This window comes from Monodon monoceros, unplaced genomic scaffold (genome assembly GCF_005190385.1).
Source record: "Monodon monoceros isolate NGI ecotype Baffin Bay Population unplaced genomic scaffold, NGI_Narwhal_1 Super_Scaffold_11, whole genome shotgun sequence".
Lineage (NCBI taxonomy): Eukaryota > Metazoa > Chordata > Mammalia > Artiodactyla > Monodontidae > Monodon > Monodon monoceros.
In genome coordinates, this window is record NW_021703767.1 from 32948046 (window position 1) to 32972419 (window position 24374).

Genomic DNA, 24374 nt, shown 5'->3' on the forward strand with positions numbered 1-24374 from the left:
CTTCATCTCAAATATATTCAATTTTCATTATCCATAATGACAAGGACCTGTTTCAAGGCAATGATACAATTACTATCAAGTATAGATATATTCCGAATTTCTACCAACACTTAAACAATTTAAGCATGGAAACAGAGTATTTTCCAACATTGTATACCCTTCCTAAAATATATCCAGGTTTATGATATTTTAAATAAGAGAATCATCAAAGAAACAGTGGAATTTTTCTTCCTTTCTATGACCTGAGATAAACTAAATCTATCAGTAGAAAATTTTCAAAGCAGCATGAAATATAATTTGCTGCATTTAGCTTTCACATTGGGGGGTGTTAAATTTTGACAGGGAATAAATAACCATAAACTATGTGCAAGAAAGAATATTCTAACAAGGTATAATAGGATGTGTACCCGTTCTTTGATTTTTCTCGCCATTTGTAGTGTTATAATTATCTGCTGGTCACAGTGATAAGCCACTGTGTAATTATTTATCTCCTCTACACTGTGTCTAAAGCATAAAAGAAATAATGACTTGAGCATAGCAAGGATGCTAAATAACCTGCAACCACCAATGAATATAAGGTAGGTCTGGCAATAGAATGCTTCTTATTAATTGAAAGAGGTTAAAAGTAAATTTTAAAGATATTTTCATTAAAGAGTAGAAGGAATGTAGCAGCATTTCTTTTAAATAAATAATAATGTTACATTTTGCAAAGGAAGCTAATGAAATATTATATTTATGGCTTAAAACCCCAAGCTGAAGTTAACATTTCTATAAAGTTAATTTCAGCTAAAAGATTCTGTTTTAGTGGGAAACCGATTGATTTTGTATTGGTCACTTGTTGAACTACAAGAAATGCTGAAGCAGAATGTATCTGGAAGGGAAAGAATATTGACAGTCACTGCAGCAAGCATAAATAAGAGTGTCTTGCTGAATGTGTGTGGAAAATAAAGACATTATTTACACTCAATGGCAGTTTCACAATGCATTTTGGCAAGAAAAGTCAAAAAGAGATGATTTATGGGCTGCTGTAAGAATTTAAGTAGAGTTCTAAGAAACTAGTCTAAAAATGAATCAGTTGGGGTGAGATGATTAAATATAGGTAGAAAAATTCTAATTCCGTCTAACGAGAATGACCGCGCATGCACAATTATGCTTCAGCAGTCCACTATTTCAATAACATTAATTTAGGTCCATTTTCATACAATGTTTATTTGCCATAAAAACTATTTTGAGCAAACTAAAGTTAAATCATGTTCCACTGACATAATAGACTATGAGAATTAAATCTTAAATCAGATAAATTTTTCAGAAATATTTAGCCATGCAATAAATAACAACACAAAACACTGACTTTATTTTTATTCATGGAATCTTTAAAAAAGGGAACTTTCGTGAAGGAATAAACTTTCTACAAAACAGGTGAATCTCATTGTCTTCGTATAATGCTAAAATATAAGCATTAACCAATGCTTATGAGCTTCCTGGCAGTCAAAGTAATAAAGGGAAAACGAAGTTTTGAGGTTATGTGGCTTTCATATCACATTACAAAAACCACATGAACTCAGGCAGAGAGACAAAAAGTTTTATTAATTCTAACGCTAAAAATGTATTATGCATTCTTTCAAAAGGGAAAATAACTCAGCAGAATAATCAATGTTTGCCAAATGCTTTGTACAAATTAAGTGCTCAATAAATTTAATAAAACATTGTGTGGCTTATTAAAAATAAGCCACACAATATGCATTTAATAGCATTACTAATGGAGTATTACTAATAATTTAATAGCATTACTAATGTAAATGCATTACATTTAATGCATTTAATAGCATTACTAAGATGATTTTGATATGAGCTTTTTCATAGTTTATCTCAGAAAAAAACAACAACACTGTGCTATTAAATGATATTTCTGTTAAACCAGGGCTTTTTAATATTTGGCGGATATCACATATCCCCTTAACAGCTAGATAAAGACTAGACACTCTTCTCAGAATAAGGTTTAAAAATGTGTAATATTTAAAAATAACATTGCAAAGAAAACTACATCAAAATACAGTTTTCAAAATATTTTTGATGTATACTATTATAATGTGTAGTAGCTATTCTTCAAAGATGGCCCTCCAGAGTATCCATGCCATTGTATAGATGCCTCTCATGTTGAATCTGGGCTACTGGGAATAGTAAAGTTAGGTCATCAGAAAATTTGCGGCTTCTGCCTTGGTCTCGCAGACCAAGGAATGTTTTGGAACATTCCCTTTCAGAATTTAGCTGCTACAGGGCAGAGAGAAACCAGGTGTAGGTGCTCAGGTTGTCAGTCGCCACTAATCTAGCAGCCTACTGCCAGCATCAACTGTCAGTCTTGTGAGTGAGTCAGGTGGAACAACCAGCCTAGTTGAGCCTTCAGATAACTGCAGTCCCAGCTGACATCTGTCTGGGATCTCATGAGAGACCCCCAAGAACCACTTAGTCCAGTGAAAGCAATGGACTGTAAGAAAGAATAAATCATTGCTTTAAGCTACTAAGTACTCGGGTGATTCATTAGACAGTCATAAATACCTGGAGAAATATGATTCTCTATTAATGCAGTAAATAATAAGATCACGCAGTATCTAATAACCATAGTGATTTCAAATCAGTGATGAGGGTACTCAAGATTTTTGTTACATCCATAGTTTTCTTTGGAAATATCTGAAATTTCTATTGAGGCTAAAGTCACAGATACTGCCATACAGTACTCTGGTTTATTGCTCACATAATTAAGGAAATGTTCAATTTAATTAAAACTTAGAAATAAAAAATGAACCCTTTTTTCCCCCTGTTTCCACGTTCATGGATTCTCCCTGAATTCTAAGCATGATTGTAGACTCCATATTAAGAACTCCTGAGCTAAACCACTGCTTGGAGATGTGACAATTGTGGAGAGGATAACTCTTATGTATTACATAAGCTTTGCTTTTTAAATAGGAAAACAATTGCAGCAAGATACTTAATCCAAACTTTGAAGAAAACTATAAGACTACTGTTTATGACGTAAAAACTAAGTGTATAATGCACCAGCGTAATGATAAATCCCTCTTGACTATTTAATTGAATCAGCAGCTCAAATATTGATTTTAGAACACGGAAAATATCAAAAGTTCTAGATTGACACTTTATTGTCACCAAACTTAACTCCATTCAGTTAGCATATGTCTATGCTTACTTTTTCTAGGCCCACTTTCAAATTTTACTGAAATATATCTCTGAAATTATTAAATGATACAGCATCTTTATCACTACCCCCATGTTTCGCATTTTTCCCCCTACATATTCTAGATGCATGATGACACATATGGTTAATCTTGAGCGCTGACTGAACCTGGAATCTTATGCTAATGATTTGAAGGCCAGATCAGAGCCCCAGAGTCCCATAACCACCTTCAAATTCATAATCTTTGCAGAATGTTTTTCAATATCATGTTAGATCACCAGGTTAGACAGGAAATTTATTTTTTACTGTTATTCATTAGAATAGTAGACTACAGAAAACATTTCAAAAAATAATACCACAGCATATCTCAAGGAAACAAGAGAATATGACATCTTTGGAAAACTAATTTAAAATGTTAAAGGTTATATATGAAAGATTCGGCTCATCTGTCAGTATGTAGCAGAGGCTCAGGTATCTAAGAGAAAACTACAAAATAAATTGACCTCTCCTGCCTTTTCAAAAATCTAATTTTGCTGTCAAAGAATTCAATTCATTCTCTCCTATCTTCTCCCAATTTCCAAGTTTCTGAACTACCATTTTATTAAATGCTTCATTTCCACTTGACCTCAATATAGAACTAAAAGCAACGATGCCTTGTGTACAAGAAGAGTGGACTAAATATATGTTGCTAATGATTTCCTCGTGAGGTCCACAGGCATTCATGGAGATATCATGATTCAATTGCCAACTGTTGCTTTTAGCCAACATTTTGTTTATCCTTCAGTGGGTGGTCATTCAAGTTAATTATCACCATCCTCAGAAAAAGCTCCTGTTGCATAGTGAAAGCTCTGACTCTTTATTTGGTTACAGATAATCTCCTATAGCTTTCAGAAGCATTATTAACAAACAAATTGAAGTCATTTAATCAGCAGCTGACTTCTTTAAATCATTACATTTGTGTAGTCTCCTTTCCTCTTTACCCATCAATTTACCTTTTCATTTCCACTGTCTTTTTCACAGCAGTGTTTTTATGGCTTACCTAGAAACAGCAGTGCTTGAAAAAAAAAATAGCATCTAGATGTGAATAACAATACGCAGCATACTCAATGATCTGGATTACCATCAATGCCGTGTCGAGAGGTCACCTATGCCCTGAGTCTAGAGAACAAGCGCCAGCAGCTCTGTTTATAATCAGCAGTTACTGCTCACGATACTGCATTTGACACGCAGATAATATATTTTAAAAAGATAGTGATATGTTGCCCAGTCTACTTAATGGGCGATGTTTATACTTTTAACCACCAACCACAGTAATTCTGGATAAAATATCATTAGTATTATAAGTTTTCCTTTTCATAAGAAAGCCCATTCTACACCAATAATAGCACGACCCCCACTATTCCCCTGGCAATGCTGAGATGTACTGGGATTTAAACAGATGGAATGTGTTATGGGAGTGCCCTTATTATGACCTAAAGGCATCCTTCTTTCCCTTGGGATCAAAGGTGAAGTTATTTTCCATGCTAACTCTTTGTTCTGAGGCAGAGTCTATCAACTCTGCCACATTTCTGCTGAATTATATGATGGTTTTGAAACGTGAGTTGATGTTCCCTTGAGACTGTGCTTTAATCAGATTCATTTCAATAATAATAAAAAAAAGAATCCTAGAATAATGAAGTGACAATATTTTATAGGCAATAAAAGGAAGATCAGATGCATTAGATAATACTTAACAGATCCTTAAGATAAATTTACAGTGAATGCAGTTAGCCCCATCCCCCCTAAAAATAGGTCATTACAACTCTTAAGAGAATTGGACATACTGTGCTTTATATGCTTCAATGCTTTCATTTAGATAACATATTAGTCATACTGAGCTTCAGTGTTTTAGATATTTTGATACTTTGGCATCTCTGTTAAGACAATAATACTGCATCAAAATCACATGAATAACAATTATTTCTTTTTAATCATACAGCCAGAAGCAGCAGAAAGCTTTTCTCAGTAATATGAATTTTAAAACTTAGAGTAATTTTAAGAATTTTTTCTATAACATTTACTTTAAGAGTTTTTTCTATGACATTTATTTTCTGTGACAAATACTAAGTTTAACCTTTTGTGTTATAAGCCATATTCAGTTGGGAATTAAATTATTATATGACAAGTATTATTTAAGTTATGCCAACATTAAAAGTAGAGAAGAAAAGCATTTAACTGTCTTTTATAGATTAAAACATACTAAGTGTTTTTATAAGCTCTCTAGTGATGCTTATATTATTCTAATGAATTGTACTAATAGAGGATCTTGGTTTAAAATATAATTGTCCTAGATCTATGTTCATCTCTTAGAGTTGTCCATTTCTCACTGTATTTTTAGCATGTCACTAATGTTTGATACCATTTCTAAAGCTTAATTTTGGACCTCTCTGCTTGTTATATCAGTATTTAAAATTCCTCTTTTATTTCATCTCCTTGACTCTAGTTAAGACAAAGAACAAACATTAGAAGTATTAAAAATCCCTTTAGACACTTTATTTTTTCATAGTTAATGGACCAAATCATAGGCAATCAAGAGACCTAAAACTCATTTTACCTTAAGTAGATTTATTACGTCTTTGTATTTCTATGCTATTATCTTTTTACCTAGAGGCGGCAGCATCTAAAATGGCCCCCAATGATCACTGCCTCCTGTTGTAAATGGTCTTGTGTAATTCCCTCCCCTCAAACATCTTGCTTCCAATCAACTGATTGTGGTAATGTTAAGCAGATGGCATGTCCATGACTAGGTTACAAAATATTGGGATGCATGTCTTGTCAACAGACTCTCTTTATTCCTTCTTGGCATGCATGCTTGCTGAAGCAATCAGCCATGTTAGAGAGGCCCATATGGCAAGGAACTTAGGGTAGCCTCTGGCCAACAGCCAACAAGAAACTGAGGCCCTCAGTCCAATAAACCTGTCAACTATGTGAGTTAACTTAGAAGTTAAGGTTTCAGATGAGACCGAAGTCCCCGCAGACATCCTGACTGCAGTCTCATGGGAGATGATGAAACAAAGGAACAACTAAGGCATGACTGAATCCCTGACCTCCAGAGAATCTGAGACAAATAAACGTGTTTAAACAACTAAGTTTTGAGGGTAATTGGTTAATTATCAATAGATAAATAACACACTTCCTTAGACTTTATTTACCTTGGGGTTTCCTGCCACTTTTCAAAAATCTAGCGTGTTCCTATAATCCCACACTGAAGTGGTAGACCCCTTTCACTGTCAGTCCTTACACTTCTTCCTTGCCAACCCAGACTGCAATTTTTCTCTGGTTATCATTACCTCGTAAGCACTAGGAAGATGATTCCTTTTCCAGTACCTTGGGGTTGTATCAGTATAAACCTAAAACAATCACCGCAGATTGTTTTTCCCTGCCGCTGACAAGTCACTGGTGTATGGCTCCATCCTCGCCAATGAGATCTGAGTGTCAGTCGACTAGAGCACTCATAGGAATGGTCTGCCAATGCAATGAAAAAAATGAGTGGGAAGAAACACCTCTCTTCTTACTCATATTTGCAGGTTATGCCACCATCGTGCAACCACAAAGAGAGCCACTGTCATTTTAAGAGTGGCAGGAAAAGATGAACATCATGCCTGTGATACTAGGTTATGATGCCACTAAATTATCACCCTAGAATCACCCTGCCTCCCATCTTTTATTTTATGTGGCACAATTAAGCTAATTTTATATGGGTCTTCTGTAACCTGTAGCTAAGAGCATCCTTACATCTTGCTGGAATGTATCACTTTTAACTGATTAAATGTATGCAGAGTTTTCTGTTCATGTACCAGGACAGGGCAACAGCTGTCTTTAAACAGCATTAATCACATAATACAATCAAGCTCACATACAGATACTTGTTTTGAAAATTTTTCTCTAAACCCCAAAATTATATGTGGCACTTATTTGATCTCAACCACAACTTGCAGCTCTAGAACTTTAAGAGATCTCATTCAGATAAATCAGGAATGGAAGACTAAACTCAACAAGCCTTTAGCAGCTTTTCTCAACTGGTCTCCTCATCTGAATTGCAGAGCACAATATGTGATGTGAATGACTATTTTATCAATTCTGTGGAGAACAGTACAAAAGTATTGTGCTATTGCCATGCTAGTATAGAAGTTAATTCATTACAGACAAGGGATGCCTGCAGGCATCTGGACTTAAATCACTCCTGGGACACCAGTTGTGAAAGGACATTCTGGTTGTTAATCCCATACTCCCTCAGCTACACTAGCTCCCCTTCACCTTTTATTCTATTTATCTATTTTTTTCCAACAAAACCTGTAGCAGTGGAATATTCTTGATCTCTCTATTCTCAGGATAAGATTTTATATAAAATTCTTTCACCCAGTCAGCTTTTCCAGAATTATCTTTTTGTAATGACATCATATAGGGATTCTAATCTATGTTATAATGCCTGATATGTATTAGGATATTAATGAATGCTCAATGTTAAAAGATCAATAAGGGACAGCTTGTACGTTAGCCCATTATGATTATGGCATAGTGCGAATTCCAAACTTCTGCTAAATAAGGAATGATAAATTGATTTTGTTATTCAATAGTTCAGTATCTTATTGTTCACATGTATTTTACTTTTTAATTATTTTGTTGATATCATGTCTGAAAAAATGGCCTTTCACAATATGCCATTCTATTTGCCAACATCAACACTTTGATGGTGTTTTTAATTAAGCCAAATATATTTGTGCTTACATTTCTCGCAAAGGGAAAACATATTTTTCAATTGATATCTAATCCTATGAGAATAAGGTATATAAAAGGGAATCAGAGCCATACAGGGTACATCTGAAATTAAACTTCAGTGCTTACGTTTATGTGCAGGGTGGGAAAAGAAGGGTAATAAGGACATTTCAAATGCAAATTCAAAGAGCACTTTGTGACACAGTTTAAGCTCCACCTCATAGTCTTAGGGTTGACTAATTGAATTGCTATTGATAAGATGTCACTTAAAGAGACATCTCTGCAGTGAAACATGAGTTTGCTGTAAATGACCTGTCATTAAAGTCAAGGGTAATATCCATGTCTGGACTGAATTAAAATGTACCTACTAGCAATGTGCTCGGGTGGAGTTAAACCAGCAAAAATGGGAGGGACACAGTGTCCATGATCCACTAGAGAATTATGCCTCAGGTGCTATGTTAATTTACTTTCTGGCAAACATTAATTGAAGCCCATCAATAAACCAGGTAGAAAAGCTGGGAACTGCAGTTACATTAATTGCCAACTACACTCAGATATACTTTTACCTAAAATATGTGTAATATTATTTTTGAATTTTTAATTACATCAATGTTGATAATATAATTAGTTTTGTATAATTTTCATACAAAAGGTGATAATATTGAAATCATAATTTGGAGACATGGTTTTTAAATCAGGTTTTCCCAAGTGTCTCATATTTAGCCAGGAATCACTTAGACAATTAAAATTCACATTCAGCCAGTAATAAAAATTATTCATCAAAGCCCACATATTTATTAAATACCTACTTTGTAAAGTGAAACCATAAGTGTTTCTTCGTTTGTGCTAGATTTCAGCCATCTTGCTATTTCATACAAACATCATCTAATTTATACAGACAGGTACAAGGATTTTCTACAACCTGCCTCTGTAGCAAGATATAAAAACCTTTTCCATAAAAAACGTATATTTTATATATTTTAATCCTTTATACTGGGAATGAATTAATCCTTTTCCCCCTTTTTTCCACATCTCAGTAGAGATATAAACTATTGGTCATGATTCTTCCTACTAACATGACTAATATGTAATACGTCCTATTACAAAGAGAATAAACACATTTTTCAAGACAGATTTTAGAGACAACATATATTACCTCCCAAAATTTAATAATATGTTTTTCTGTAGAGCAAAGCTCCATATATTGTAACCTGCTTTTAAATTTAAATATTATTTTTAATTGCTGAGTCATCACTAGGCTGGTTTTCCTCAAGACTTTTTAGTGGTTTCAAAGTTAAAAAGAATCATCACATTTTAAGTGCCTATCACACTTATACACAGTTACATTTATGAGGATTCAGCTATGTCAGGAAGCAGACAATATGGCAATACTGGGTTGTCACTTAATAAGGAATATTTAGACACCTAATGCCACATCCTAGAAAACTGTAAATTGTTTTCATCTCTATTCATATTTCATCTATATTTCTTTATTTCATTATCACCTCTGACCTTAATGCTAACCTTTATTGTTAACTGAGGGAGATTAAAAAGGTACAAAATTATAATTAAAAAGGTGAAATATTTGTATACCAGCCATGACAAACTCATTTAAAAATAAATCAAGTTTTAATTGCTAATTATACATATCAGAGTTATATTACCTCTAAAATATGACTGCATTTTCCCATTTGGTATAAAAAAAATGTGTACATAAACTTGCTATATATTTTATATAATCATTTCTCTTATCAAATTTCAATAGCATATGCCTCAAAAAAACTTAATTTCAGTCACTAGAAATTGTTTCCAGTTAAAAATCAGGATTTTACTAATTTTTTTTCAAGTTCTATATTAAGCTATTTGATGAAAATCTTTATATAGCAAGTCCTCTTCCAATAAATCACTATAATTTGGCACGATTTCCTTTATTTCTGACTGAAAAACTTCACAGATGATATAAAAAATATGAAATAGTGTCATCCATTATTTTAAGGAAATCATACATAATTGTGTAAAATGTTAAGTATATAAGAAATACATCATCAAATGATGGCCATATGAAAAATAAAATAGTTTTTATGTATTAGATCTATTTCTAATTTCCATTGTTGCTCTTACACAGTTCATTTTATTTGGGAATTGTTGAAATTCAATTCTTAATGAATAATCAGGTATTATTCTTAGTTTTGAATACTTGTATTGTGCTCATTTTACTTCTGAATTAATGTTCTTTTTAAAAAAAAATCAGTTCTTAAAGATATATCAATATTTTGCTTGTTACAACTAACTTCTGTCAGAGAATCAGCCTGCCCTCTCCATCCAGTGCGTGGCTCTAACAGCATCCCTTGGCTTAGCTCTAGGAGATTAAGTCAACTTGTATCTGAGGGGAAATTCGAGGTTATGAGCAGAGATCTGCATCAAAGCCTACACTCTGACAGGCAATTTTCCTGGCTGAAAGGAGCTCCTGAATTAGAGTACATGGAAATTCCTATAAAGCTAATTAAAATTCCCATATGAGGCAAAAGGCCACAATCAAGACTTGTTAGTATATGTCTCTTTGAGAAAAACAATCTTGCTTAGAAAAAAATGCCTTATTAGTTTCATACTGACTGCTTGCAGTCCTTGGAAGAGCAATGTTTCAGTAAATTAAAACAAATTCAGAAGGGCATTTTATATTTATATCCATATATAATCTCTATATTTATTTTATTTTCAATTTCCCAAAGTTTTACTCATAATTTGCTTTTCATTTCTTGTTGCATCACTGTGGAAATTATGTCAAGCTTTATTAAATAAGGGAGAGATTGTGAAGAAGAAACAGTCTGCCACTGGAAAAGAAAGGTTGGTATTTGGCTGTGTGCTAACTAATTAAATGCCACTGAGTCTAGAGGCTCAATACGCATCAGTTGATGACTTGGTAGATTCTACTGCTGCATATGTAGATTTAATTATAGAGTGACTGAAATTAATAAATTGGCAGTACCTCCCAGAAACATATTTTATGACCCATGATTTCTCTGTGAAAGAGCTTGCTAACCATTGCCCTTACATAAAATTATACTTTGCTAAATTCATTACAGAGACAATTACATAGCAAATTAACAAGCATTCACCTGTGTATTACCCACTGAGGATTCTGTAGTTGATCCAAAATTAACATTTTTGTTCCTTCATCTAACAGGTGTCAAGGATCCTTCCCTAACTATCATGGTTCTGAGAAGTCTTTCTAATATATATTGTATCTATCTATCTATACATTATCATATACACTATAATCCAGGAAATTTTATACTTCTTCATTCAGGTTGTATATATACATAGGTTTTTTCTTTTCTTTTGTTTTGTTTTATAATCATAGTACCTAAATGAGGGAAGGGAAGATATGATTTACGGAGTAACCCCTTCTCAATTATCTTTGCTGTTTTTATCTTCTATTAGAAATGATAATCAAGAATCAACAACAGAGGACACTCTCTTTGCCAAAATCACAGATAGGTACTTCCTATATAACTCTATAGTCACCCCACTGATCGGTGATTATAATACAGAAAAATCAGTGAGGTATGTAATCATAATTAGTAATTACCCATAAACCATTCATATTTTAATTTAGTATCCATTTTGTTCATTTTGAGATACCTACAAAGCAATTTCACTCCCCACCCCCTCGACCCCAGTGCTGAACAATAGGGAAATTTAACCTGGAATGAACAGATTGGTACAAAAAGAGCTAAAAGGTAGATATATTTGATCTGAGAATGCTTTCCTCAAAGCATATTCAATTTCCTTAGAATGAATATATTTTATCAAATCTCTAACATTTGGCAGAAACATGTATCAAAAGTTGTGTTCTTCCAAAGACTGGCAGTTGAAATTACGACTTGTAATCACTGTGAAAATGTCTGTTTCCTATATTCAAAGTTAGGCCATTTCTTCTTCCACATTTGACAGTCAGAAAACATGCTACTCTGGTGACTTTTAAAATAACGTGATGCTCCTTTCATATAATTTTCCCCCTTTAATATGCCTTTATCTCTTGTGAGATGAAATTGTGATATCAGATAATAATGAAAGAAAGTAATATTTTAAAAACTGTATATGGGAGGGACAGTGAGCAATACTTAAATGCCTTTTTTTTCTCCTATTCCACTTAGAATAGCAAAATAAAAGGCAATTAAATGGTATTTTTAGGGGATCTTCTTGTTTTGCAAAAGAGAAAACCTTCTTGTATGCATCAGAATCATTTACAAAGCATCTGAAATATGTCCCTAGACTCTTTTGACCTACTAATTCAGATTCTCCAAGGCTTGGATAAGGTCTGGGTATTTAAGTTTTTGAAAGCCCAACTACGTGATGTGGATGCTGACGTCTTTTTTTTTAAAGTATATGAATATTTATTTATTTATTTATTTTTAGGTATAAAATCAGCTACAAGTATATACTGTACAACACAGGGAATATAGCCAATATCTTATAATAACTATAAAGGAGTACACCTTTAAAAATTGTGAATCAATCACCTGTAACATATTACATCATACAACAACTATACTTCAATAAAAACAAAAAACAAACAAAAAATAACAGCAATGAAGAGGATGGCTCTACTTCGGCATTGGAAATAGAAAACTATAGTTATTTTAAAAACAATCTCTACACATTGATGAGAAGATATGCCCAGGATATATTGTTTGAAAAATTATAAAACAAAATGTGTGGTTAAGATCCCTTAAAATATTTATTTACATATTCTTATTATTAATATTTATATTATTATTGCATGGGAAAAATTCTGCCCAAAACCATGCCAAACAACAGTTATCTCTGGAGACAGAATTACTGGGGATACTCGTTTCCAGGATTACATTTTTCTGTAATGTTTTACTTTTATATAATATGTATACCAATATTTTTGTAATCAGAAAAAACAATAAAGACATACTATTAAATGCCTATGCTTGGGTGCTGACATCTGATTAAAAGCCATTAGATTAAAGTAACCGAGAGAGGAAGCAAATAAGATTACCAAACACTTTCCATCTTGAAGCATCCCAGTCACTGTGAAGTCTGTAATCTGTGTCACATTCAAAAAAACAAAGCAAACCCAAACCAACAAAAACACTATATATCAAGTAGGCATAAATGTTAGTAAAGCCTATACTACATGTTAGATTGATATGCAAATTTTCCAAATTGTTATATAAGAATATAATATAGATGGAGCACTTAGTATACCCAAGTGACACAGGAATTATAACCTCTGCCTAAAGGGTTTCGAATGTGTATGTTGTGTATATTGTTAATAAAATTCAACCTTGAGAATGTATATCTGTTCAGCTGTTTTGAAAGCAAATATGTGGGTGAAATAAGATATTTTTAATCTTATTAAGTTCCTAGGGATGAGGGTAAAATCAAAATATTTAAAATTTGAGACTAGATCAGCTATTCAAATATAAATATTATATATAGTTTATTTTAAAATTACATTAAATTATATTAACCTAAAGTAAAGATGTTAGTATTCCTTATTTAAAATTATTATTTTCAAAATGGTTATTTTATGACAAGGAAAGAGAACAAAAATTCCTCAGATATTCACCAAAAAAGGGGCCAAAGCAGTTCCTTGGGCAGACACAAAAAAGCAGGAATAAATATTCTGCCACAACTGTATATACCCTTCTAAACCTCAGTGCTCTCTCTCTCTCCCATTCTCAGCTAAACATGTTGAAAATTTTTTCTACTTTTGTGGTCTACAAGTCACAAATTTGAATCCATCTCTCCTATGCTCCCCTGTTACTCAGTGAAAATTTCTATCTATGGTCAAGAACTTCCTTTATTTGAAATTCAATAGCCACTTTTGCCCGTTTTTCACATTTCAGAAAGTGTTGATAAACTTCTGTGAGACTGTTATATCTATATTTTCCCTCTACCTTTCTCCGCTTGATTTAAAATTCTAATCATCCCTTAAAAGTTGACAATCCTAAAGATCTTGTCCTAGGCCTTTTCTTTTTATTCTTTTTTTTTTTTCCAGTTTACATGGTACTCCTAGGTTAGTGCTTCCATTTTCATGGTTTAAAGTGCTATATCTATGTTGAAGACTCCCAATAGGTTTCTCTTTCCTGTATCTCCGTGATGAGCTTCAGATCCACACATATCACTATCCACTGAACACCATTATTCCAAAAGACCATTCATCATCTATACCACCCTACCAGCCTCCCAAATAACCAACCAACAAAACAAAAAGATTTGTGTATCCTATTCCATGAATGGCATCTTCCATGGAGTTGCCTGATTCAAACACCTGAGTGTCATTCTTGACTCTTCCCCATTCCCAATCTAATCAATCTGCAAGCACTACAGTTTTTACTTCCTAAAATCTGGATTTATTTCACCATTTTCCCATTCTTCCATCACCACCTAGTTTAGGGTACTATTATCTTTTTCCGAATTACTGCAAGAGCCCAATTATCTTTTTATATTCTATATTTCCCATTAACCTTACAGTTAGAAAAACTTTCTCATATGCAAATATAATGTTATTTCCATTGATATTAAAATCTTTTAGTCAAGGGAGAAGCATGATAAAATTTTCCCTCAGGAGAAAGAGCTCCCCATAAACTCACCTCTTTTCAATTTAATCTTTCACCACACCTACCTCCTCTCCTTTTTCTGCCCACCCCCCTTCCCTCACTTACCTATAAAAGCACTCTGTGCTAAAGTTGGGCTGAACTCAGTTCAAATCCTTAAACACATGTTGTTCCTTCTCAACTCCAGGCCATTTCCCTTTGTATTCCTCTGGCCAGATTCCCCCTTCCTATCATGCTCTTCTAGTCAGGTGTAGGTTTAGAGGTTAGTTCTTCCAGACGCCCTCCCTGACCAATCCCAGTCATGGTATAGGATTGCTTTTTCTGTATTATCATACTCTCTGTTCTTACCCTATTATATTGCTTATCACACTGCTCTGTGGTTGCCTGTTTTCCTGTATTATTGTGTATTCCCCTTGAAAGCAGACACTATGGCTTTATTGTTCTCACCTGTGCCCAATTCTTAGGTTCCCCTCCCCCTTATAGCACTCTTCTGCCTAATCACCTTGCCATAAGATCCACCATATCCACCAACATTTAATCCTTCCATTCCATTTTAACCACTTTCTTCTGATTCCCTCTTAGTTTATAAATATACATACATCTCATTAAAAAGATACAAAAAACCAAAACAAAAAACACACAACCCAGTACCCCCTCTGTACCACCAACCTTTTAAGCTTCATGAAAATTTTGATTTCACTGGCTATCTCTAGTTTTCTTTTGTTTTACCTTACATTGAATATTTCTCTGACTGTAATTTCACTCCCACTTTTATTCCAAAACTAAAACAATGTGCAAAAAGTCACAAATTACCACTGCCAAATGAAGTGAGCATTTATATTTTGTATTTTGGCTATCATCCCTAAAACTCTTTCTTAGACAGTACTAAAAAGCTCCACTGACTTCCAGTATTCCTAGTCATACCCAAGAATAGAGAGCTTAGTAAACAAACAAACAAACAAACAACGTCTTGCTTTAAACCAGTACTTCTCAAATTTAAAAGTATCTGAAAATCACCTGGAGTCTTCTTGTAATGCAGCCAGGACTTCAACAGGTCTGGATTGGGGCTTGAGTCTTCACTTCTGTAACAAACTCCCATGCCAAAGCTGCTGGCAGCAAGTATCTACAATCACAGTGGAGTAACTACAGAGCTTTAAAAACTGCATTCGCTCGGCATCCCTGGAAACTGATTTAATTGGTCTGGGTACGAGCTGGTTCCTGGGAGTTTTCAATGCTCCCCAGGTGATTCTAATATGCCCAAAGCTCGCGAACCACGGTTCTAAGTCATGACAACCTCTTCCTCCATGAAGTCCTTCTTCTAATCATTGCAGAATAGAATATGTGAATTACGAGTGTAAACTAATATTCATTCAGCTCTTGCTTCTCAGAAAGCATAGGTGGATGGATCCACACCATCTGCACCACCTGGGAGGATTTGTATTTTTATCAAGATGCTCGGGTGGTTTCTGTGCACATTAAATTTGAGAAGCGCTGGATTGAGGCACTTTATTATTTCAAATAGGCATTTATTTATTTATTTATTTAGACACATTTTTAATGAGGTATAATTGACATATAACATTGTAGTTTTAGGGGTACAACATAATGGTTTGGTATATGTATATACTGTGAAATGATTACAACAGTAATTTCAGTTATCCATTATCATAGTTATAATTTTTTTCTTGTTATAACTTGTAAGATCTACTCTCTTAGCAACTTTCAAGTATGCAGTAGAGTATTAACTAGTCACCGTGTAGTCACATTATATCACCAGGACTTATTTCTCTTATATCTGGAAATATTTGGATAGGCATTTAAAATACCAAAAATTATTAAGCTAGAGGGCAATACCTTCAGGAGCCCAATAAGGAATTCTTTTACTAATTTCATCTAGCGTGTGCCTAAATATATGTTTGCAAATTATCCCTTTTCCTTGTCACACTGCACACTGATTCCTATTGAAATAGTCTGGAGGCAGCGTGGTGGAGCAGGGAGAGCAGAAACGTTCAAGTCAGACAGACCTGCATTTCAATTATTGTTCTGCTCTGTTATTCTGAGAAAGTCATCCAACTCCTGCACATTACTTTCCTAATTTTTTTTTTTTTTTTTTTTTTTTTTTGCGGTATGCGGGCCTCTCACTGTTGTGGCCTCGCCCGTTGCGGAGCACAGGCTGCGGACGCGCAGGCTCAGCGGCCATGGCTCACAGGCCCAGCCGCTCCGCGGCATGTGGGATCTTCCCGGGCCGGGGCACGAACCCGCGTCCCCTGCATCGGCAGGCGGACCCTCAACCACTGCGCCACCAGGGAAGCCCTACTTTTCTTAATTTTAAAGTGAATAGATATCTTGGGGATACCACTGTGAATTTAAATGAAAATTTGTGCAAAAATGCTTGACACTTCAAATCAAAGACCCATAGATCCATTCAGGTATTTATTTATCCAACAATTATTTATTAAGCACTTAATATTATAATTAAAGTAATAGAGAAATTTAAAAAAGAAATAAAGATTGTGTTTTCTTATAGAGCTCCCGTGTGTGTGTGTGTGTGTGTGTGTGTGTGTGTGTATGTCTTTGTGTGTGCGTGTATAGAATAAAATAAGAAAATGTGATAGAGAAGGCTTAGGAAAGTGTGAGTCTACTTTATAAAGGGAAATCAGTCAAGTTTTCTTTGAGGCCTGAATGATAGGGACAGAAATCACCCCTGTGTAAATCTGGGGAGAAGAGCTCTGGTAGAGACCAGAGCAACCACAAAGACTGAAGCATGAAAGGGCTTGGTGTGCCCCAGACACGCCAAGCAGACAGAGAGCAGGCCTCTGAGGCTGACATCTAGCAACTGAAAGGAGAGCATGATAAGAATGAGGCTGGAGGGTTAGGAAAGACCTGCATCATTTGAGGTCTGCAAGAAAAGGGCAAGGAGTTTGCATTTTATCCTAATTGCAAAAGGGAGATCTGGGAATTTTCAACTAAGATATGATCTTGTTTTCATTATTAAGAAATTGTTCTGGCTGCTGTGAGGGGAACTGACTATAGAGAGGGGGGGTTAAATGAAAATACTAGGGCCAGTTATGATATTATATGCTTGTAGCAATACAAGTGAGAAATGATCATTTAGACCAAAAAAATCCTAACTTTCAATGTCTGTCATTCATTCTGTACTTGCTGCATGTACCTCCTCAAAGTGGCCAGTGCCTCCTTGTCTAGTAGGTCAGTGGGCAGTGTTAGTGACATTCCATATCAGACTACTCGTAGGGTCATCCAGGTTCCTACCCTATGGTCTAGTTATGAGAAACGACCATATAGACTTCAATACATTCATATACTAGTAACTACAGGGTGGGTTATAGCTGAGCTCCAAAGGTTTCCCTAAATATATAGCTCCATCTCTGTGACTCAGCAGGCATTTAGTTAATGGCAATGTCCCTGAATTATTAATTAACTTAATTCCCTACCAATTTGGAGAACTGTATAAGCAAACTATATTCAGTGTAATTGTTGACTGACTATAATTCAACTGTTTCTTTTCTCTGCTTCTAGTCTCCAAAAAAAGCTTTAGTTTTAAAAATGTTGTGTGTATCATTTATTCATTCAAAACTATTTCTTAATTTGCTTATATATCCAGGTACTAAACTAAATACTAGGGAAAATTCAGTGGCAAAGATAACATACTGGTTATCTTCATAGATAATATTGTTTACTAAGAGAATACATCCAAAGTACAGACAATCCCAACAGAGTGCCATAAGGGGTACTTTCCATGACATAAAGTTAGGAAAGCCTTACTGTAGAAAGGAAGGCTCTGTGAACTAAATAATAAGCAGAAAAAAGGGAGAGGAGAGAGAAAGAAAACAATATCCAGAATTGAAAAAGATTATGGTATCATCAACATTTTCTAAATGTATGTATAAAAACCTTCCATGAGTCATGGCTGATACCTAATCTAAGCCTACCTTCATTGAAGCAGGAGGAGAGACAAAGATTAATTAATTCATATGTTAAATAATCAACAAATATTATTGAATGCTTACCACATACTGGACACTAGTAACTGGAAACACAGAAGTGAGCAAGAGAAAAATTCCCCACAATCTTAAATTTCCTAGGGCTTGGGAGACAGTGGACAGGCAGTCAGTGGACAAAAAAGCCACTTTTTTTCCCCCAGTTCATTGTTTAAAGTCAGAAGTGTAAAAATATAACAGATGTTTTTTGTTCTATCAACAAACCCCACCTGTAGGACGGCCTACAGTTTTTTGAACAGGTCTGTCAGAAAGTAAGTGATTCATAAAATCACTGACAGAGCTAAGCACATGAAACACATACGACAGGCTGTCAGGGCTTTTCAGTTCACCCAATGAGGAATGTCACAGGAATAAGCCTGCTTTAATTATTTCTCCCTGGAGTCTTTCTACCATCCCAAGTATCTTCTTATTCTTTTTTTCCCTTTGACTTGAATTAGTTCTTCCTTTTGCCATCTATCCCCACGTCTTATTCCATTCCACTTCCACACCCATACTGGCAACCAGCCTCTTAGCCATTTGCTTGTCAAAGATTGACCCAGGATCCCTTTGAGGATTGGCAACGTATTTCTTCAAGTGAGCCAGAGGGGACCGTTCATCCTGGAGGATGCTCAGAAGTTTCACAGGGCCAATTTCATGTTTTCTCTTGAATAATTGAGTAAGTTTAACACCAAATAAAATGATAGGATGGTTTTTCCTTTAAATTCAGTAGTGTGCTGTTTCAGAATCCCAGCTTCTATAATAAATGATTTTCCCACTAAGAAAAGAAACATATAACTGAGATTTAAAGACAATGTAAGGTAAGAGACACTCCAGAAAGGCATTAAAAATTAACTAGGGGTTTAAAATCCAGAATGGAAATGCCAAAATAAATCTAAATTTTCTCAAATATAATGTAGGCGATACAAATAAATCTCACGCATAAAACCTTTAACATCCCCACCATCTTAGCCTGCAGATCCAACTATCCTCCAACATTTTCGACTCAACCACGCTGAGCTTATTCACCAGCCCTCCAGTTAGAAAATCATAGAAGGTCTGCAGGTGTATTTACACTCAGAGGGAAAATGTATAGGTGTGAGAGCTGCAATCATTTTCTCCAAAGTTATAAACAACAAACAGTTCATTACTAGCAGGATGCCTATGCACAAGTTTGGTTAATTGCATTATGCTGGGGTTTTTTTGTTTTTTTTTTTTGCGGTACGCGGGCCTCTCACTTGTGGCCTGTCCCGTTGCGGAGCACAGGCTCCGGACGCGCAGGCTCAGTGGCCATGGCTCACTGGCCCAGCCACTCTGCGGCATGTGGGATCTTCCCGGACCAGGGCACGAACCCATGTCCCCTGCATCGGCAGGCGGACTCTCAAGCACTGCGCCACCAGGGAAGCCCCATTATGCTGTTTTGAGTAGAAATGGGGGAAAATATTCACAGGAAATGTGATGCTATTTTGCCACAGAGTTTTGTAATAAAAATACTGGGGGGGGGGGACGGGCTTCCCTGGTGGCGCAGTGGTTGAGAGTCCGCCTGCCGATGCAAGGGACACGGGTTCGTGCCCCAGTCTGGGAAGATCCCACATGCCGCGGAGCGGCTGGGCCCGTGAGCCATGGCCACTGAGCCTGCACGTCCGGAGCCTGTGCTCCGCAACGGGACAGGCCACAACAGTGAGAGGCCCGCGTACCGCAAAAAAAAAAAAATACTAGGGCTGTTACATTGTGTATTCAATGTCATTTAGACTTTTCATTCCTATCATTCATTCACTTGGAAGCAATCTCAGGCACAAGGCATTCTGAGGAATTAGTTCCCTGCCTACAAGTTACTCACAGGCCACCGGAAGAGACAAACTCTCCAAACAGGTACGGCCGGTACAATGCCATACATGTTATAAAATATGTGCTGATTACTGCTGGAACACTGTGGAAGAAGCAGTTTAATCGTGTCCTGGTTTACTTGTTTGTGCGAGTGCATAGGAAACCACATACATATGGTGGTTTAATGGGTAGCACACAAACTGTTTCTGATTTTCTCACAATCACTCAGAGTTTAGGAAAAGAATGCAGATAGATTTATGTTTGTTAACAGGATATATCAGTGGATGAAGTTTTATAGAATTGAGGCAGGGGAATGTAAGGTTTTACACAAAGGATAAGAGCTAGCACATTGCCTGAAGTTTGAAGTCATTCATCTTTATCTCTGGCACACGAGTAACATGATCAAGAGACTTTAAAGACAAGAGCTGCTAAAATAGTCAATTAGTAGTGAGCCCAGAGCTAGAGTGGCTAGTCAGAAGGATCTCTGGAAAAGGTTTAATGCTTGATGGAGCAGACAGAGAGAAGAAATAAAGTATACTTTTTAAAAAGTGGTTCTGGAGCTAATTCTGGAAATACTACTCCCACATTAAGCTTTCTTTTTATATGGTCTGGGTTGTGGGTTGAGATTCTTTTGTTTTTAGAAATTTAGTAACATTTTCTAAATCAATAACCAGTTTTTTTAATCAGATTTTTGTTTTGTTTTGTTTTGTTTGTTTGTTTGTTTTCCGTGGTGTGGCTTGCGGGATCTTAGCTCCCTGACCAGGGATTAAATCCGGGCCCCTGGCAGTGAAAGCGCCAGGCCCTAACGACTGGACTGCCAGGGAATTCTTGGGGTTTGAGTTTTTAAGAGGGAGTTCAAGTTTGGGGAACACAAAGAAATTGTCATCAAGTCAAAAGAAACAATGTGTGAATGATGTTAATATACTAAATTGCCACAAAATGGAAAATAAAATATTTCAGTTGGTAAACTGAGGTCGATCCATGTTTATTATTTTGAAAAAATATATTAAAAAACAAGATTAAGAGCAAAAAGACAATAAAAAAGAAAAACAAAAAAACTGAGGAAAAGAATTTTTTGGAAGAAGTTCAAGGAACCTTTCTGGAAATGTACTAAGAGCCAGCCGTTCTTCAAGGCACTGGAGATACAGTGCCCCATGCTGTGTTGTTCACACCAATAGGAGGATCACAGATTACTATATATGAATAATTTTCCTAGGTTACACTCCTAAAGTAATGCACCATTCATTAAATCAGGAATATTGTAAATACACACTCAATTTTGATGATTTCAAGTTTACAGATTACACTTGAGATTTACATTATTTTCATGTATTGAGAAAAAAACATGATCCTGTTCAGAATGGAAGTCTCAACAACACTAAGACCTATTTCATGCTGACAATCTCATATAATTTAAATTACTTCTAAGTTTTATAACAATGCATTTCTAAAATATATTAAAGTTCTAATCATTAATTTTGATATAAAAACAGTAAAGTGTACCACTTCTAAAGTTGAATGCACTTCAGGAGGTCCTACTATACCCATTTAAGTCACCCCTTCAGACCTGGTAATCTCCCTTTTACCTCATCCTCTGTTATACAAGAAGCACATTATATTGAACTGCATACCCTGATGAATTTTCAAATTTCATATGATGCATATAAATAAGTGGTATTGCATATAGGAATCCCTTAAATATATATCAGTGCATTTCATCTTTTAAGTTTCTTAGTTTTTAATTTTTATAAGGAAACAGTGTTCAATATTTCAAATGGAGAACACTTATTTTTTATGCACAAAAGTTAAAATTAGTCCTTTCTACCTGTCAACTTTTTGTATACCACAGCAGGACTGACTATATTAACATCTATAAAAAATTATAAAAATAGCTACTAGATAGATTTGAAAAGACTATGTGGTAGATTATAAAAATGGTTGCAAATTACTCCATTTCGTAAACCCAAACCTTCCCAATAAGATACTGCAGATTCTCCAGTCAAGAACTGAAGTCTGTTTCCCCAAATTCCAAATCTGGGTTGCCATGTGACCTGGTCTGGCCAAGAAAACGTTAGCAAACTTGATAGAAGCACCCCTGGAACAGACTGTGCTTTGGGACTTGCTCTCTTTGCAAACCCCAAACCACCACTTGACGAGCTCCGGGAGTCTGATGGAGGATGAGAGATCCTTTGGCACACAAATAACCCATCTCAACTTAATCATGTCCCCCAGCCAGCCATTAGCCAGTTAGAAGTTCTGGTGGTAAATATCAGATCCACTTCATTATGGTACTGGTAAAACACTTAGTAGGGCATTGCAGTGGAGATGTGTTTCTCCTGGTACTTCTCTATCCAGATATTCTTCTATTTAATTCTAATTATTAAGTCTATTTAATTCTGCGTCTCTAATAAGAATTTTTTTTAAGCTTCTGTCCCAAACTAGATTGATTGCTTCCTGGTATCAGAGCTCAGCTTTTGTTCCCTAATTAAAAAATTAACCTGTAAACAAAAAGTTCTCTATGCTTGCTGCAGAATTCAACAGCTATTTCTATGATTCCTTTTCTATTTCCTTCTCTAATTTTTACTGCAACATTAGCAATTATTCTTACAGGGACTTCCTTCAAAAGCAAATGTGCTTGATGAAATGCTTTCTGCCCTAAGCATTGATGGCGAAAAAAAAAAAAAAAAATATATATATATATATATATATACATTGCAGGGTTTGGGGATGAGTGCTTAAGGGGACCAAATGACTTTATTTTTTAAATTTTTTAAATAAATTTTATTTATTTATTTATTGGCTGCATTGGGTCTTCGTTGCTGCGTGTGGGCTTTCTCTAGTTGCAGTGAGGTGGGCTACTCTTCGTTGTGGTGCGCAGGCTTCTCGTTGCGGTGGCTTCTTTTGTTGCAGAGCACGAGCTCTAGGCACACCGGCTAAGTAGTAGTGGTTCACGGGCTCTAGAGCGCAGGCTCAGTAGTTGTAGCGCACGGGCTTAGTTGATCCGCGGCATGTGGGATCCTCCCGGACCAGGGCTCGGACCCCTGTCCCCTGCATTGGCAGGTGGATTCTTAACCACTGTGTCATCAGGAAGCCCCCAAGTGACTTTAATCAGGCAATATTTTTAGGGTCAGGCCGAGCCAAGGAGACTGTCCCCAATACTAAAATCTCTTGCGTCTACTGTCGTTTCATGTTTTCAGCAAACATCTTGCCAAAAAGTAACTTTCTCTTCCTGAGGTAGAATTCTGTTTCATTGCCACCATCCACCCACCCATGTATTTGTTTAAGAAAATAATATATAAGACACTTATTTAGTAGCAAGTACCTGTGTGAGGTGCTGCACATTCAAAGACTGATAAGAAAGAAATCCTGTCCTCAAGGAAAATTTACCCTCTCTATTTCCACAAGAAAATGTGTTACACATGGAGAAAAATAAATATTAGCAAGGGGCCCTTTATTAAAAATTTACACAGTTACTATATTTTAAAACTCCTAGTAGCTTTTGGTATGATGAACAAGGAAAAAACATATTATTCATACACTTCACACATATACACACACATATATATATCCTCCTCCAAAGGCTAAATGTCTTAAGTGGCCACATCTCTATAATCCAGGATATAAATTAGATCCAGTGATTATTCCTATTTAAACCTTCTATTTCAGTCAGAAGGGTGCTAGTTAAGTGTCCTTGTGATTTAAAAGGTTAAAAGGTGGCCCTGCAAACACTCAGAGTGTTTTTGCTTTAAGTACAGCTTACATCCATTATCCTACCCAGTCAGTCACAGAGAAGGTGCTTATTGCCACATTGTCAATGGTTGCCCCTGCTTTGTCCTAGAATATTCTAGCCGAGATCAAATTCTTAATCACAGCACTGGTAGATACTGTGTTATGAGATATAACACCTACATAGAATACTACTTATCAGGTGTTTTTCTAAAAAAGAAAAAGAATCATGTTAATTTGTTAATGTACATTCTTATCAGTTACCAACTCTGGAAAAAATAAAATCTA